Below are 18,459 nucleotides of genomic sequence, written 5' to 3'. Positions count from 1 at the left end.
CCAGGTAGGCGAAAACCAGAACAGTTGTACCATGTGAATTTAATTAAGCCATGGAAGGACAGAGAGACCCTGACTCTGGTGAGCGCCCCTCGTAGTGTGGTCCCAGAGGTGTGTGTATCAGAATCCCTGTCTAAGTCCCAAAAGCAAGAGACTAGGGAGTTTATACAACGTAACTCAGATGTGTTCTCCGAGTTACCAGGGCGTACTGGTGTCATAAAACACGACATTGTGACCGAACCAGGGGTAAAGGTTCAGTTGAAACCGTACAGGGTTCCAGAAGCCCGCAGACGAGCCATCTCAGAGGAGGTCAAGAAAATGCTAGACCTCGGGGTGATTGAGGAATCAACAAGCGAATGGTCCAGCCCTATCGTGCTGATACCAAAACCTGATGGCTCTCTGCGCTTCTGTAACGACTTCCGGAAGCTAAATGACGTGTCAAAATTTGACGCATACCCAATGCCGAGAGTGGACGAGTTGATTGAGAGACTGGGTCATGCCAGATACCTTTCCACTCTCGACCTTACTAAAGGCTACTGGCAGGTTCCCCTTACAGAGAGCGCGAAAGAAAAGACTGCGTTTGCCACACCAGAAGGGTTGTTTCAGTACATCTGCCTACCCTTCGGTTTGCATGGAGCCCCAGCAACCTTCCAAAGATTGATGGATATCATACTCAAACTCCATCGTCAATATGCGTCAGCATATTTAGATGATATCATCATCTTTAGCGAAGACTGGGACAGCCATCTACCCAAGGTACAGGCAGTACTGAACTGCCTTAGAAAAGCAGGGCTCACAGCAAACCCAAAGAAGTGCGCCCTGGGTCTTGAAGAAGCACGATAGCTGGGGTATATAATAGGCAGATGTATTATAAAACCCCAGGTCAATAAAGTTGAAGCCGTTCAGAACTGGCCACAACCCACAACTAAGAAGCAGGTGAGGGCCTTTTTAGGCATTGTAGGGTACTATAGGCAGTTCGTGCAGAACTTTGCGAGCATAGCAGCGCCCCTAACAGACTTGACCAAGAACAGTAAGTCAGTCATGGTCAAGTGGAACCCTGACGCAGAAAAGGCGTTCCAAGAGTTAAAACGGGCCCTCTGTAAACGTCCAGTGTTGGTCACACCCAATTTTAAAAGAGAATTTATTGTTCAGACAGACGCGTCCGACGTGGGACTGGGAGCAGTTCTGTCCCAAGAAGTAGAGGGAGAGGAACATCCCGTGATTTATCTGAGCCGGAAGCTCACGCCACCCGAAAAAAATTATAGCATCGTGAGCGGGAGTGCTTGGCCATCAAGTGGGCCCTGGAATCCCTAAAGTACTATCTACTAAGTCGGCACTTCAGGCTGATCACAGACCACTCCCCCTTAACCTGGATGTCACAGGCAAAAGAGAGGAACACCAGAGTCACCAGGTGGTTCCTGACACTACAAAACTTTAGTTTCTCTGTTGAACACAGGGCAGAAAGCTACAGGGCAATGCCGATGCCTTGTCAAGGACGCATTGCATGGCGGCTAAAGGTGTCCGACCCCACAGGCTCGAACCGAGGGGGAGGGTATGTGAGATGGTGACCAGCAAGGTGCTGGAGGGCAGGTATATCTCGCCTAGGATGCTCTTATGTGGCTTTAGGGAGTACTTGGGCAGATATGTGTCACCGAGCAGCCTGGGCCCGGTGGAGGAAGCCAGCATTTGTGTGTCAGTAACACTAAGTTACTGACACGTTGTAGTGTAAGGCTGCATTCCCACGAACGTATATCGGCTGGGTTTTCACGGGATGGGATGGTGGGGGGGGGGGGGGATGGAAGAGCCAGGAGCAGGAACTGAGATCCTACCCCCTCTCTGCCTCCTCTCCGCCCCTCTGCACTATTTACAATGGGGAGAGGCAGGATGGGGGCGGGGCTAATTCTTGTAACTTAGCCCCGCCCCCATCCCGTTTCCTTTATAACAGGGGGACGGAGAGGAGGCAGAGGGCGCGGGAGCTCAGTTCCTACTCCTGGCTCTTCCATCCTTCCCCCCCCCCCCCTGCAGATGAGGACGACTTATATCGGCTCGGCGTGAAAACCGAGCCGATATATGTTCGTGGGAATGCAGCCTGAGATAGTGGCTCCAAGCCGCATAGTCCGGCTCTTCCTGGAGTGGTCAGAGTGAAGGGTGGGATGGCCACGCCACGTACCAGGTGAGGCTGGTATCAGGCCTTATGCAGAGGTTTTCACCAGCTTTTATAAGGAGGAGCAGACTGGCTGTGAGCAGTCAGGAACATCCCGTGTATAGTGAGCGCTCGGACGAGCCGGGGTTGGTCTTCTGTTGGCCTGGAGTTAAGGCCCATCTGGTTTTGTATTGCTGAAATAAACCCAGGCGAAGCCTGGACTGCGAACTTTACCCTTGGCGTCACTGTCTCTGGCTGTGGATGCCAGGCTGCTACCTTATCCTGACGCTAACCCCTCATACTGGGTAAAGAACTGGCTCAGAGATAGAAAGCGGAGGGGGGAATAAATGGTGCGTACTCTGATTGGGCCACCGTTACTAGTGGGGGCCACAGGGCTCAGTATTGGGCCCCAGTCTGTTCAATATATTTACCAACGCCCTGATAGAGGGGCTGCACAGTAATATATCAGTATTAGCAGATGATACAAAATTATACAATATAATCAATGCAACGGAGGACAATGTGCGGCTACAAACGGACCGAGATAAGCCGGGGGCTTGGGGGGGGGGGGGGGGGGGGAATGGAGGTCAATGTGGATAAATGTAAGGCTCTGCACATGGGCAGGAGAAACGGGTGTCACCAATATACACTAAATAGGGCACTGCTAGGGAAAAGACCTGGGGGTACTAGTGGGCTGTAGACTAAACTGGAGTAACCAATGCCAGTCAGCTGCTGCAAAAGCTAATAAAGTCTTGGGGTGCAGTAAAAGAGGTATAGGGGCGAGGGGCGAGAACATTATCCTGCCACTATATAAGGCACTTGTCAGGCCTCACATGGAATACTGCGCACAGTTCTGGTCACCGGGGCTCAGGAAAGATGTCACAGTGCTGGAGGGGGTTCAAAGAAGGGCGACTAAACTAATACATGGAATGAAGGGACTGGAATACCCAGAGAGGCACCAAAACTGGGATTATTCACCCCGGAAAGAAGACGGCTAAGGGGTGATCAAATAACTGTGTATAAATCCATGAGGGGACGATACAAGGATCTCTCCCAGGATCTGTTTATACCCAGGACTGCGACGGTAATGAGAGGGCATCCGCTACGTCTAGAGGAAAGCAGGTTTCATCACCAACACAGGAGGGGGTTCTTTACTGTAAGAGCAGTGAGACTGTGGAACTCTCTGCCTGAGGAAGTGGTGATAACAGGATCCATGGAGGAGTGTAAGAGGGACTAGATGCCTTTCTGGAGAGGAAGGATATTATCTATATATATAAAGCTGAAAGCCCTCACTGACTGACTGACTGACTGACTGACTGACTGACTGACTCGCCAAAAGTTCTTCAACTTACCGATATCATACAAACATGAAATTTGGCACAAGCATTGATTATGTCATAAATAGGAAAAGCTAACGCGTCCCAACTCCATTATTCAATTCTAGCGCAAAATAATTAGCGTCAAAATTTTACGTATGGAATCTAATTCTCTCACTTCCTGATGTCATTTTATATAAAGGAAACGTCGCATGGTTACCTCCCCATGGTATTTCCTGGGTAACGCAGAGAACTATGCAAAATGGGGAACATATGTTTTCCCTCAGTATCTCTAAAGTAACCACGACTTCATAAGATTTTCCGTGTGAACACCAGATAAACACCAGGACCAAATTAACTCGGGCGAAGCCGGGTATATAAGCTAGTCTATATATATATATGCCTCTTCAGATCTATTCCATTCAGCCTGAGGAAGGACCCTGAGAGGTTCACAAGCTGCTGTAACATCATGTATGATTACTAGCCATTAAAAGGTCTCATATCTACAAGATTGCTGGGTTTCCCTCACTGAGAACAATCACATGGAGCCAAAAGCACACAGCGCCACACTTTGTGCAGTGGCTTGGCTTGATATTGCAGGTACAGCTTTCATTCACCTTAATAGCAGTACCTGCAGTACCATTTCAGGCCTCTGCACAGAGTATGGCGCTGTGTGTTTATAGCTTTGCACACTGATTCAACAACCCGATGGCCGGGGGTCTTGGGCAGTGGATCTTCCCCTGCAGGCCAGTCATCGATCTTCAGAGCTGGAAACCCCTTTAAATGTCATGTTGGATAAATTTGAACAATGAAAAATGGTTTAACAAACCTTGAAGAACAACTTATAGAGGCCCTTATTAAAGGGGGCCTCGCAGATGACCGATCCTCTAAGAGGGGTCCGGCGTGGAGAGCCCCAGCTGACTAATAGGGGGTCTCCTGATGAGACGCCCCTTTAAGGTGACCCCATCTCACGGCAGATGCTCTTCATTACTTCCTGCGGTGGAAATGGTGCCGCACTCTGATTATTAGCGCCATCCGTCTCCTGCCCTACAGACTAAAGGCGGCCGCTCTATCTTATGTGACCGGTCAGGGGGTGCAGCACCGTAGGGGGGATTACAGGGTGAGAGGAGAATCACTGCAGATCGGAGGAGGATTTACACCCGTGACCGCAGGTACAGCCGATCCCCCGGCCTCCAGGGGTCCTCGTCTGTGATGGGGAGGACACACCGCACTCACCAACCATTTACTTTGCCACTAATGGCGGCACTGCAGGCCTTAAAGGGGCGGTCTGGTTTTGGCAAATAAAGTCTTTTGATTGTATAACAAGAAGTTCTGTAACTTTGAGGCTTTATTAGCCGCCATGCCATCGGCCGTTTCTGGGGTAAGTGATTCACGGATCTATCAGTCCAGGGCAGCAAGCCACGCCCCCTTGTTTGGAAAGTGGCATGTGCCGACACAGCAGTAAAAAAAGAAGTCAACCGAATTTTTGTGCAAGCAGGACTTTTGTAGCGGTTCACACCAGAATCCGGCATGAAGTGCTGAGGGAATGTCCTCTATTTGTGTTTTCGTGGTTCCTCCTTTTATAAGATCTCTGCTTGCTGTCAATGAATAGGAACGTTCTTGTATACATCTAAAGGTTGAACAGACCTGCTGCTTCCCACAGCTGAGCGTTTGTTACAGTTGTATCCAGTCTAGAGAATCCTCTGTGGAACAAGAGAATGAAGCAGCAGCGGTCTGCGGGACCCGTGAGGCCAGCGGGCGCGTGAGGCCGCCCCCTGCTGGAGGCGCCGTGCACTTTGTGTTGTGGTTGCCATCATTTTATTGTAAATGGAGATGGCAGCGGCCACGCTGATGAAGTGGAGCCAGGAGAGAGGCGGAGCAGTAAAGGGCCAGCCACGTCTGATTGGTGGGGGTCCGCCGCTCGGCCCACCATCAGTGTGTACGGAGAGGCAGCTCAGCGCTCCGGCCCTGGGGCAGCCGCGCAGGCGGGTATTGAACCAATTCAATGGGAAGAATTCCATGCAATACCAGCCTGGACCACTGCACTGCAGGCGGCGCTGTCAGCACAGCAGCTCAACAGGCCGGCAGTAGTTCAGACGCGGACAACCCCTTCCTGCCCCAGAGGGTAAATGTACGTCCCATGGATCGCATGAGGCAGCTGTGACTGACAGCAGCGGGGATCGGTGAGAGCACTGATCCCCACTATTAACCCCTTACATGCCGCTATCAATGCTCATCATGGCAGGAAAATACTTCAAAGAGAGAATGTTCCCTCTGGGAGGTCACTGGTCCTCCACCATGTAAGTGTGCAGGGCTGATGGGTTGTCATGGCAACTGGATACCAGACAACGGGTGATCCCTATGATCCCTATGATCGGTGATGATGCGGAGCAAAAGAACTGCAATGTTAGAGAGATCAATGGGCAACAGGTTCAGATCCCCACGGGCCGCCGCCTCGGGCGTCCTCACCCGCACAGACACCCGCCGCCCCGGGCGTCCTCACCCGCGCAGACACCCGCCGCCCCGGGCGTCCTCACCCGCACAGACACCCGCCGCCCCGGGCGTCCTCACCCGCGCAGCCACCCGCCGCCCCGGCCGTCCTCACCCGCACAGCCACCCGCCGCCCCGGGCGTCCTCACCCGCACAGACACCCGCCGCCCCGGGCGTCCTCACCCGCACAGACACCCGCCGCCCCGGGCGTCCTCACCCGCGCAGCCACCCGCCGCCCCGGCCGTCCTCACCCGCGCAGCCACCCGCCGCCCCGGGCGTCCTCACCTGCACAGCCACCCGCCGCCCCGGCCGTCCTCACCCGCACAGACACCCACCGCCTCGGCCGTCCTCACCCGCGCAGACACCCGCCGCCCCGGGCGTCCTCACCCGCACAGCCACCCGCCGCCCCGGGCGTCCTCACCCGCACAGCCACCCGCCGCCCCGGGCATCCTCACCCGCACGGACACCCGCCGCCCTGGGCGTCCTCACCCGCACAGCCACCCGCCGCCCCGGCCGTCCTCACCCGCACTGCCCCCCGCCGCCCCGGGCGTCCTCACCCGCACAGACACCCGCCGCCCTGGGCGTCCTCACCCGCACAGCCACCCGCCGCCCCGGGCGTCCTCACCCGCACAGCCACCCGCCGCCCCGGGCGTCCTCACCTGCACGGCCACCCGCCGTCCTCACCCGCGCAGCCACCCGCCGCCTCGGCCGTCCTCACCTGCGCAGACACCCGCCGCCCCGGCCGTCCTCACCTGCGCAGACACCCGCCGCCCCGGCCGTCCTCACCCGCGCTGCCCCCCGCCGCCCATTCTATGGGACACCATAGACCATTATTGACCCCTGTGTTATGTCGGTTCCCAAATACAAAGAGAGATCCATGAGGATAAACAGTCGCCGTCGCCCCTAGCAACCCCTCACAGCAGCCAATCACAGCACTACCTCCAGTGCGTCTCAGACCGCCCCGCCAACCGCACAGCACCGGAAGTCGTCACGCAGCGGCGCCATGTTGCTCCTCCAGTGTGAGGCCGCGGGGCGGGCAGTAGTGGGCGGGGAGCTGGGAGGCGCCGCCCCCAGCTGCGGCAGTGGGTGTCAGAGCCGCCGGGAGCTTCAATGAGGAGGAAGCCGTGAATGGAGATGCGGCAGCGGGGACTGTAGGCCCGAGGAGCGGACGCAGCAGGTGAGGGCAGCGCGGCGGGTCCTCTGGCTGATGCCTGGCCTCACTGCCCCTGCATCCCCCTGTGTGCCAGCATGCCAGTCTCTGCCCCTGCAGGGTATCATTCCTGGGGTCCCTCTGTGCCCCAGGGTCGCCGTGTTACCTTGGTGCTTTCCCCTCCAGACCCACCCGATGACACTACCACCTGTACCCCTGCCACCTGTGCCCCATCACCGCAGCGACTTCCTGGCGCCGTCTTATGGTTTGCCTTTTACATTTTTTACGTTCCTCTCGGTCTCGGCGTCCTTGTGCCACCGGTGAGCAGCTCTACCCTCTGACCCGCCGGGCAGCACCACTCTGTACCATCGGTGAGCAGCTCTCCCCTCCGACCCGCCGGGCAGCGCCACTCTGTGCCACCTGTAAGCAGCCCCCCTCCGACCCGCCGGGCAGCGCCGCTCTGTGCCATCAGTTAGCAGCTCTACCCTCCGACCCGCCGGGCAGCGCCGCTCTGTGCCATCGGTCAGCAGCTCTTCCCTCCGACCCGCCGGGCAGCGCCGCTCTGTGCCATCGGTTAGCAGCTCTACCCTCTGACCCGCCGGGCAGCACCACTCTGTACCATCGGTGAGCAGCTCTCCCCTCCGACCCGCCGGGCAGCGCCACTCTGTGCCACCTGTAAGCAGCCCCCCTCCGACCCGCCGGGCAGCGCCGCTCTGTGCCATCAGTTAGCAGCTCTACCCTCCGACCCGCCGGGCAGCGCCGCTCTGTGCCATCGGTCAGCAGCTCTTCCCTCCGACCCGCCGGGCAGCGCCGCTCTGTGCCATCGGTTAGCAGCTCTACCCTCTGACCCGCCGGGCAGCACCACTCTGTACCATCGGTGAGCAGCTCTCCCCTCCGACCCGCCGGGCAGCGCCACTCTGTGCCACCTGTAAGCAGCCCCCCTCCGACCCGCCGGGCAGCGCCGCTCTGTGCCATCAGTTAGCAGCTCTACCCTCCGACCCGCCGGGCAGCGCCGCTCTGTGCCATCGGTCAGCAGCTCTTCCCTCCGACCCGCCGGGCAGCGCCGCTCTGTGCCATCGGTTAGCAGCTCTACCCTCCGACCCGCCGGGCAGCACCACTCTGTGCCATCGGTGAGCAGCTCTCCCCTCCGACCCGCCGGGCAGCGCCACTCTGTGCCATCGGTGAGCAGCTCTGCCCTCCGACCCGCCGGGCAGCGCCACTCTGTGCCACCTGTAAGCAGCCCCCCTCCAACCCGCTGGGCAGCGCCACTTTGTGCCACCAGTAAGCAGCTCCCCCCTCCGATCCACTGGGCAGCGCGGCTCTGTGCCACCTGTGAGCAGCTCCCCCCCCCCCCCCCCCTCCCGACCCGTTGGGCACGGCCGCTCTATGCTACCTGTGAGCAGCTCCGCCCTCCAACCTGCTGGGCAGTGTGGCTCTGTGCCACTGGTGAGCAGCCACCCCCCCCCCCCGACCCGCTGGGCCGCGCCGCTCTGTGCGACCTGTGAGCAGCCCCCCTCCGACCCACTGGGCAGCACCACTCTGTGCCACTGCTGAGCAGCCCTCCACCCCTCTGACCCTCTTGGCAGCGCAGCTCTGTGCCACCTGTGAGCATCTTCCCTCCGACCCACTGGGCAGCGCCACTCTGTGCCACCTGTGAGCAGCTCCCCTGACTCAGACCCACTGGGCAGCGCCACTCTGTGCCACCTGTGAGCAGCTCCCCTAACTCCGACCCACTGGCCAGCGCCACGCTGTGCCACCTGTAGCAGCCCCCCTGACCCCGACCCGCTGGGCACCGCTGCTCTATGCCGCTTGTGAGCAGCCCCCCCGCCGACCCATTGGGCACCGCCGCTCTGCCACCTGTGAGCAGCCCCCCTCCGACCCGCTGGGCAGCGCCGCTCTGTGCCACCTGTGAGCAGCCCCCCTCCGACCCGCTGGGCAGCGCCGCTCTGTGCCACCTGTGAGCAGCCCCCCTCCGACCCGCTGAGCAGCGCTGCTCTGTGCCACCTGTGAGCAGCCCCCCTCCGACCCGCTGGGCAGCGCTGCTCTGTGCCACCTGTGAGCAGCCCCCCTCTGACCCGCTGGGCAGTGCTGCTCTGTGCCACCTGTATGCAGCCCCCTTCCGACCGGCTGGGGCAGCGCTGCTCTGTGCCACCTGTGAGCAGCCCCCTTCCGACCGGCTGGGCAGCGCCGCTCTGTGCCACCTGTGAGCAGCCCCCTTCCGACCGGCTGGGCAGCGCCGCTCTGTGCCACCTGTGAGCAGCCCCCTTCCGACCGGCTGGGCAGCGCCGCTCTGTGCCACCTGTGAGCAGCCCCCTTCCGACCGGCTGGGCAGCGCCGCTTTGGGCAGCGCCGCTCTGTGCCACCTGTGAGCAGCCCCCCTTTTCCGAACGGCTGGGCAGCGCCGCTCTGTGCCACCTGTGAGCAGCCCCCCTCCGACCGGCTGGGCAGCGCCGCTCTGTGCCACCTGTGAGCAGCCCCCCTGACTCCGACCCGCTGGGCAGCGCTGCTCTGTGCCACCTGTGAGCAGCTCCCACCCCCTCCCTTCAACCCGCTGGGCAGCGCCGCTCTGTGCCACCTGTGAGCAGCTCCCACCCCCTCCTTCAACCCACTGAGCAGCACTGCTCTGCCACCAGTAAGCAGCTCGCCCCTCCGACCTACTGGGCAGCGCTACTTTGTGCCTACATGTGAGCAGCCCCTTCCCGAGCTGCCCCCCCCCCCCCCACCCCTCTGACCACTGGCTTGTGCTGCTCTGTGCCACCTGTGAGCAGCCCCCCTCCAACCCGCTGGGCAGCGCCGCTTTGTGCCACCAGTAAGCAGCTCCCCCCCTCCGATCCACTGGGCAGCGCGGCTCTGTGCCACCTGTGAGCAGCTCCCCCCCTCCGACCCGTTGGGCACCGCCACTCTATGCCACCTGTGAGCAGCTCCGCCCTCCAACCTGCTGGGCAGTGTGGCTCTGTGCCACTGGTGAGCAGCTCCCCCATCTGACCCGCTGGGCTGCGCCGCTCTGTGCCTCCTGTGAGCAGCCCCCCTCCGACCCACTGGGCAGCACCACTCTGTGCCACTGGTGAGCAGCCCTCACCCCCTCTGACCCGCTGGCAGCGCCGCTTTGTGCCACCTGTGAGCATCCTCCCTCCGACCCACTGGGCAGCGCCACTCTGTTCCACCTGTGAGCAGCTCCTCTGACTTCGACCCACTGGGCAGCGCCACTCTGTGCCACCTGTGAGCAGCTCCCCTAACTCCGACCCACTGGGCAGCGCCACTCTGTGCCACCTGTAGCAGCCCCCTGACCCCGACCCGCTGGGCACCGCTGCTCTATGCCACCTGTGAGCAGCCCCCTTCCGACCCACCAGGCAGCACCGCTCTGTGCCGATCGGTTAGCAGCTCTCCCTCCGACCTTCTGGCAGCTGCGCTCTGTGCCACCGGTGAGCAATCTCCGACCTGCTGGACAGTGCCACTCTGTGCCACCTGTGAGCAGCCCACCCTCCTACCTGTTGAGCACCGCCGCTCTATGCACCTGTGAGCAGCTCCCACCCCCTCTCTTCAACCACTGAGCAGCACCGCTCTGCACTAGTAAGTAGCTCTCCCCTCCGACCCGCTGGGCAGCGCCGCTCTGTGCTACCGGTGAGCAGTCTCCAACCTGCTGGACAGTGCCGCTCTGTGCCACATGTGATCAGCTCCTCCCCTCTGGCAGTGCCGCTCTGTGGCACCAGTGAGCAGCTCTCCCCTCGATGCGCTGAGCAGCGCCGCTCTGTGCCACAGATGAGCAGCCCCCCTCCGACCCGCTGGGCAGCGCTGCTCTGTGCCACCTGTGAGCAGCCCCCTCCAACCCGTTGGGCAACACCGCTCTGTGCCACCGGTGAGCAGCTCCCCCCTCCAACCCGTTGGGCAGCGCCGCTCTGTGCCACCTGTGAAGAGCCCCCTCCAATCCGCTGGGCAGCGCCGCTCTGTGCCACCTGTGAGCAGCCTCCTCCAATCCGCTGGCAGCGCCGCTCTGTGCCACCTGTGAGCAGCCTCCTCCGACCCGCTGGGCAGCGCCGCTCTGTGCCACCTGTGAGCTGCCCCCCTCCGACCCGCTGGGCAGCGCCGCTCTATGCCACCTGTGAGCAGCCCCCCCCTCCGACCCGCTGGGCAGCGCCGCTCTGTGCCACCTGTGAGCAGCCCCCTTCCGACCGGCTGGGCAGCGCCGCTCTGTGCCACCTGTGAGCAGCCCCCTTCCGACCGGCTGGGCAGCGCCGCTCTGTGCCACCTGTGAGCAGCCCCTTCCGACCGGCTGGGCAGCGCGCTCTGTGCCACCTGTGAGCAGCCCCTCCGACCGGCTGGGCAGCGCCGCTCTGTGCCACCTGTGAGCAGCCCCCTTCCGACCGGCTGGGCAGCGCGCTCTGTGCCACCTGTGAGCAGCCCCCTTCCGACCGGCTGGGCAGCGCCGCTCTGTGCCACCTGTGAGCAGCCCCCTTCCGACCGGCTGGGCAGCGCCGCTCTGTGCCACCTGTGAGCAGCCCCCTTCCGACCGGCTGGGCAGCGCCGCTCTGTGCCACCTGTGAGCAGCCCCCTTCCGACCGGCTGGGCAGCGCCGCTCTGTGCCACCTGTGAGCAGCCCCCCTTCCGACCGGCTGGGCAGCGCCGCTCTGTGCCACCTGTGAGCAGCCCCCTTCCGACCGGCTGGGCAGCGCCGCTCTGTGCCACCTGTGAGCAGCCCCCTTCCGACCGGCTGGGCAGCGCCGCTCTGTGCCACCTGTGAGCAGCCCCCTTCCGACCGGCTGGGCAGCGCCGCTCTGTGCCACCTGTGAGCAGCCCCCTTCCGACCGGCTGGGCAGCGCCGCTCTGTGCCACCTGTGAGCAGCCCCCTTCCGACCGGCTGGGCAGCGCCGCTCTGTGCCACCTGTGAGCAGCCCCCTTCCGACCGGCTGGCAGCGCCGCTTTGTGCCACCTGTGAGCAGCCCCCTCCGACCGGCTGGGCAGCGCCGCTCGGTGCCACCTGTGAGCAGCCCCCTTCCGACCGGCTGGGCAGCGCCGCTCCGTGCCACCTGTGAGCAGCCCCCTTCCGACCGGCTGGGCAGCGCCGCTCTGTGCCACCTGTATGCAGCCCCCTTCCGACCGGCTGGGCAGCGCCGCTCTGTGCCACCCGTGAGCAGCCCCCTTCCGACCGGCTGGGCAGCGCCGCTCTGTGCCACCTGTGAGCAGCCCCCTTCCGACCGGCTGGGCAGCGCCGCTCTGTGCCACCTGTGAGCAGCCCCCTTCCGACCGGCTGGCAGCGCCGCTCTGTGCCACTGTGAGCAGCCCCCCTCCGACCCGCTGGGCAGCGCCGCTCTGTGCCACCTGTGAGCAGCCCCCTCCGACCCGCTGAGCAGCGCTGCTCTGTGCCACCTGTGAGCAGCCCCCCTCCGACCCGCTGGGCAGCGCTGCTCTGTGCCACCTGTGAGCAGCCCCCCTCTGACCCGCTGGGCAGTGCTGCTCTGTGCCACCTGTGAGCAGCCCCCTTCCGACCGGCTGGGCAGCGCTGCTCTGTGCCACCTGTGAGCAGCCCCCTTCCGACCGGCTGGGCAGCGCCGCTCTGTGCCACCTGTGAGCAGCCCCTTCCGACCGGCTGGGCAGCGCCGCTCTGTGCCACCTGTGAGCAGCCCCCTTCCGACCGGCTGGGCAGCGCCGCTCTGTGCCACCTGTGAGCAGCCCCCTTCCGACCGGCTGGGCAGCGCCGCTCTGTGCCACCTGTGAGCAGCCCCCTTCCGAACGGCTGGGCAGCGCCGCTCTGTGCCACCTGTGAGCAGCCCCCCTCCGACCGGCTGGGCAGCGCCGCTCTGTGCCACCTGTGAGCAGCCCCCCTGACTCCGACCCGCTGGGCAGCGCTGCTCTGTGCCACCTGTGAGCAGCTCCCACCCCCTCCCTTCAACCCGCTGGGCAGCGCCGCTCTGTGCCACCTGTGAGCAGCTCCCACCCCCTCCCTTCAACCCACTGAGCAGCACTGCTCTGCCACCAGTAAGCAGCTCGCCCCTCCGACCTACTGGGCAGCGCTACTTTGTGCCACATGTGAGCAGCCCCTTCCCGAGCTGCCCCCCCCCCCACCCCTCTGACCCACTGGCTTGTGCTGCTCTGTGCCACCTGTGAGCAGCCCCCCTCCAACCCGCTGGGCAGCGCCGCTTTGTGCCACCAGTAAGCAGCTCCCCCCTCCGATCCACTGGGCAGCGCGGCTCTGTGCCACCTGTGAGCAGCTCCCCCCCTCCGACCCGTTGGGCACCGCCACTCTATGCCACCTGTGAGCAGCTCCGCCCTCCAACCTGCTGGGCAGTGTGGCTCTGTGCCACTGGTGAGCAGCTCCCCCATCTGACCCGCTGGGCTGCGCCGCTCTGTGCCTCCTGTGAGCAGCCCCCCTCCGACCCACTGGGCAGCACCACTCTGTGCCACTGGTGAGCAGCCCTCACCCCCTCTGACCCGCTGGGCAGCGCCGCTTTGTGCCACCTGTGAGCATCCTCCCTCCGACCCACTGGGCAGCGCCACTCTGTTCCACCTGTGAGCAGCTCCTCTGACTTCGACCCACTGGGCAGCGCCACTCTGTGCCACCTGTGAGCAGCTCCCCTAACTCCGACCCACTGGGCAGCGCCACTCTGTGCCACCTGTAGCAGCCCCCCTGACCCCGACCCGCTGGGCACCGCTGCTCTATGCCACCTGTGAGCAGCCCCCTTCCGACCCACCAGGCAGCACCGCTCTGTGCCATCGGTTAGCAGCTCTCCCCTCCGACCTTCTGGGCAGCTGCGCTCTGTGCCACCGGTGAGCAATCTCCGACCTGCTGGACAGTGCCACTCTGTGCCACCTGTGAGCAGCCCACCCTCCTACCTGTTGAGCACCGCCGCTCTATGCCACCTGTGAGCAGCTCCCACCCCCTCTCTTCAACCCACTGAGCAGCACCGCTCTGCCACTAGTAAGTAGCTCTCCCCTCCGACCCGCTGGGCAGCGCCGCTCTGTGCTACCGGTGAGCAGTCTCCAACCTGCTGGACAGTGCCGCTCTGTGCCACATGTGATCAGCTCCTCCCCTCTGGGCAGTGCCGCTCTGTGGCACCAGTGAGCAGCTCTCCCCTCCGATGCGCTGAGCAGCGCCGCTCTGTGCCACAGATGAGCAGCCCCCCTCCGACCCGCTGGGCAGCGCTGCTCTGTGCCACCTGTGAGCAGCCCCCTCCAACCCGTTGGGCAACACCGCTCTGTGCCACCGGTGAGCAGCTCCCCCCTCCAACCCGTTGGGCAGCGCCGCTCTGTGCCACCTGTGAAGAGCCCCCTCCAATCCGCTGGGCAGCGCCGCTCTGTGCCACCTGTGAGCAGCCTCCTCCAATCCGCTGGGCAGCGCCGCTCTGTGCCACCTGTGAGCAGCCTCCTCCGACCCGCTGGGCAGCGCCGCTCTGTGCCACCTGTGAGCTGCCCCCCTCCGACCCGCTGGGCAGCGCCGCTCTGTGCCACCTGTGAGCAGCCCCCCTCCGACCCGCTGGGCAGCGCCGCTCTGTGCCACCTGTGAGCAGCCCCCTTCCGACCGGCTGGGCAGCGCCGCTCTGTGCCACCTGTGAGCAGCCCCCTTCCGACCGGCTGGGCAGCGCCGCTCTGTGCCACCTGTGAGCAGCCCCCTTCCGACCGGCTGGGCAGCGCCGCTCTGTGCCACCTGTGAGCAGCCCCCTTCCGACCGGCTGGGCAGCGCCGCTCTGTGCCACCTGTGAGCAGCCCCCTTCCGACCGGCTGGGCAGCGCCGCTCTGTGCCACCTGTGAGCAGCCCCCTTCCGACCGGCTGGCAGCGCCGCTCTGTGCCACCTGTGAGCAGCCCCCTTCCGACCGGCTGGGCAGCGCCGCTCTGTGCCACCTGTGAGCAGCCCCCTTCCGACCGGCTGGGCAGCGCCGCTCTGTGCCACCTGTGAGCAGCCCCCTTCCGACCGGCTGGGCAGCGCCGCTCTGTGCCACCTGTGAGCAGCCCCCTTCCGACCGGCTGGGCAGCGCCGCTCTGTGCCACCTGTGAGCAGCCCCCTTCCGACCGGCTGGGCAGCGCCGCTCTGTGCCACCTGTGAGCAGCCCCCTTCCGACCGGCTGGGCAGCGCCGCTCTGTGCCACCTGTGAGCAGCCCCCTTCCGACCGGCTGGGCAGCGCCGCTCTGTGCCACCTGTGAGCAGCCCCCTTCCGACCGGCTGGGCAGCGCCGCTTTGTGCCACCTGTGAGCAGCCCCCTTCCGACCGGCTGGGCAGCGCCGCTCTGTGCCACCTGTGAGCAGCCCCCTTCCGACCGGCTGGGCAGCGCCGCTCTGTGCCACCTGTGAGCAGCCCCCTTCCGACCGGCTGGGCAGCGCCGCTCTGTGCCACCTGTATGCAGCCCCCTTCCGACCGGCTGGGCAGCGCCGCTCTGTGCCACCCGTGAGCAGCCCCCTTCCGACCGGCTGGGCAGCGCCGCTCTGTGCCACCCGTGAGCAGCCCCCTTCCGACCGGCTGGGCAGCGCCGCTCTGTGCCACCCGTGAGCAGCCCCCTTCCGACCGGCTGGGCAGCGCCGCTCTGTGCCACCCGTGAGCAGCCCCCTTCCGACCGGCTGGGCAGCGCCGCTCTGTGCCACCCGTGAGCAGCCCCCCTTCCGACCGGCTGGGCAGCGCCGCTCTGTGCCACCCGTGAGCAGCCCCCTTCCGACCGGCTGGGCAGCGCCGCTCTGTGCCACCCGTGAGCAGCCCCTTCCGTCCACCCGTGAGCAGCCCCTTCCGACCGGCTGGGCAGCGCCGCTCTGTGCCACCCGTGAGCAGCCCCCTTCCGACCGGCTGGGCAGCGCCGCTCTGTGCCACCCGTGAGCAGCCCCCTTCCGACCGGCTGGGCAGCGCCGCTCTGTGCCACCCGTGAGCAGCCCCCCTTCCGACCGGCTGGGCAGCGCCGCTCTGTGCCACCCGTGAGCAGCCCCCTTCCGACCGGCTGGGCAGCGCCGCTCTGTGCCACCCGTGAGCAGCCCCCTTCCGACCGGCTGGGCAGCGCCGCTCTGTGCCACCCGTGAGCAGCCCCCTTCCGACCGGCTGGGCAGCGCCGCTCTGTGCCACCCGTGAGCAGCCCCCTTCCGACCGGCTGGGCAGCGCCGCTCTGTGCCACCCGTGAGCCGCCCCCTTCCGACCGGCTCGGCAGTGCGGCTCTGTGCCACCTTTGAGCAGCTCCCCCACCCCACCACCCCACCCCTCCGACCCACTGGCTTGTGCTGCTCTGTGCCACCTGTGAGCAGCTCCCCCCCTCCGACCCGTTGGGCACCCGCCGTTCTATGCCACCTGTGAGCAGCTCCGCCCTCCAACCTGCTGGGCAGTGTGGCTCTGTGCCACTAGTAAGCAGCCCCCCCCATCCCTGACCCGCTGGGCAACGCCGCTCTACCACTGGTGAGCAGCTCCCCCATCTGACCCACTGGGCCGCGCCGCTCTGTGCCACCTGTGAGCAGCCCCCATCCGACCCACTGGGCAGCACCACTCTGTGCCACTGGTGAGCAGTCCCCCCCCACCCCCCCCCCCCCTCTGACCCGCTGGGCAGCGCAGCTCTGTGCCACCTGTGAGCCTCCTCCCTCCGACCCACTGGGCAGCGCCACTCTGTGCCACCTGTGAACAGCTCCCCTAACTCCGACCCACTGGGCAGCGCCACTCTGTGCCACCTGTGAGCAGCTCCCCTAACTCCGACCCACTGGGCAGCGCCACTCTGTGCCACCTGCAGCAGCCCCCCTGACCCCAACCCGCTGGGCACCGCTGCTCTATGCCACCTGTGACCAGTCCCCTAGCCGACCCATTGGGCACTGCCGCTCTGCCACCTGTGAGCAGCTCCCACCCCCGCCCTTCAACCTACTGAGCAGCACCGCTGTGACTGTACTGATATATACCGTTACATGCATACGGTAATACGTCGCTGAGCCGAGCGTAATCACTGCATCATCAGGGGGGCAGTATTATAGTAGTTATATTCTTGTACATAGGAGCAGTATAATAGTAGTTATATTCTTGTGCATAGGAGCAGTATTATAGTAGTTATATTCTTGTACATAGGGGCAGTATTATAGTAGTTATATTCTTGTACCTAGGGGGCAGTATTATAGTAGTTATATTCTTGTACATAGGGGGCAGTATTATAGTAGTTATATTCTTGTACATAGGGAGCAGTATTATAGTAGTTATATTCTTGTACATAGGAGGCAGTATTATAGTAGTTATATTCTTGTACATAGGGAGCAGTATTATAGTAGTTATATTCTTGTACATAGGAGGCAGTATTATAGTAGTTATATTCTTGTACATAGGGGCAGTATTATAGTAGTTATATTCTTGTACATAGGGGGCAGTATTATAGTAGTTATATTCTTGTACATAGGGGGCAATATTATAGTAGTTATATTCTTGTACATAGGAGCAGTATTATAGTAGTTATATTCTTGTACATAGGGGGCAGTATTATAGTAGTTATATTCTTGTACATAGGGGGCAGTGTTATAGTAGTTATATTCTTGTACATAGGGGGCAGTATTATAGTAGTTATATTCTTGTACATAGGGGGCAGTATTATAGTAGTTATATTCTTGTACATAGGGGACAGTATTATAGTAGTTATATTCTTGTACATAGGGGGCAGTATTATAGTAGATATATTCTTGTACATAGGGGGCAGTATTATAGTAGTTATATTCTTGTACATAGGGGGCAGTATTATAGTAGTTATATTCTTGTACATAGGGGGCAGTATTATAGTAGTTATATTCTTGTACATAGGGGGCAATATTATAGTAGTTATATTCTTGTACATAGGAGCAGTATTATAGTAGTTATATTCTTGTACATAGGAGGCAGTATTATAGTAGTTATATTCTTGTACATAGGGGGCAGTGTTATAGTAGTTATATTCTTGTACATAGGGGGCAGTATTATAGTAGTTATATTCTTGTACATAGGGGGCAGTATTATAGTAGTTATATTCTTGTACATAGGGGGCAGTATTATAGTAGATATATTCTTGTACATAGGGGGCAGTATTATAGTAGTTATATTCTTGTACATAGGGGGCAGTATTATAGTAGTTATATTCTTATACATAGGGGGCAGTATTATAGTAGTTATATTCTTGTACATAGGGGGCAGTATTATAGTAGTTATATTCTTGTACATAGGGGGCAGTATTATAGTAGTTATATTCTTGTACATAGGAGCAGTATTATAGTAGTTATATTCTTGTACATAGGGAGCAGTATTATAGTAGTTATATTCTTGTACATAGGGGGCAGTATTATAGTAGTTATATTCTTGTACATAGGGGGCAATATTATAGTAGTTATATTCTTGTACATAGGAGCAGTATTATAGTAGTTATATTCTTGTACATAGGGGGCAGTATTATAGTAGTTATATTCT

The 18,459-nt window shown here is 61.4% G+C and overlaps 1 protein-coding gene across 4 annotated transcripts in view; it reads left to right on the top strand.

The window, feature by feature from the left end:
• CYRIB (CYFIP related Rac1 interactor B) overlaps positions 1–18,459 on the top strand; it is a 209,557-nt gene that overhangs the window by 87,399 nt on the left and 103,699 nt on the right. Inside the window, exon 1 of one of the 4 annotated variants that reach the window (XM_066578795.1) lies at positions 7,015–7,123. The exons of 2 other annotated variants lie outside the window; for them this stretch is intronic. The gene's annotated coding sequence lies outside the window, so the exon portion shown is untranslated. Of the gene's footprint in view, positions 1–7,014; positions 7,124–18,459 lie in introns of those variants that run through there. One more of the 4 variants, XM_066578794.1, reaches the window with a different exon arrangement.

The sequence above is a fragment of the Eleutherodactylus coqui genome, chromosome 9, assembly GCF_035609145.1.
Source record: "Eleutherodactylus coqui strain aEleCoq1 chromosome 9, aEleCoq1.hap1, whole genome shotgun sequence".
NCBI lineage: Eukaryota > Metazoa > Chordata > Amphibia > Anura > Eleutherodactylidae > Eleutherodactylus > Eleutherodactylus coqui.
This window is presented reverse-complemented; position numbering and strand designations above follow the sequence as displayed.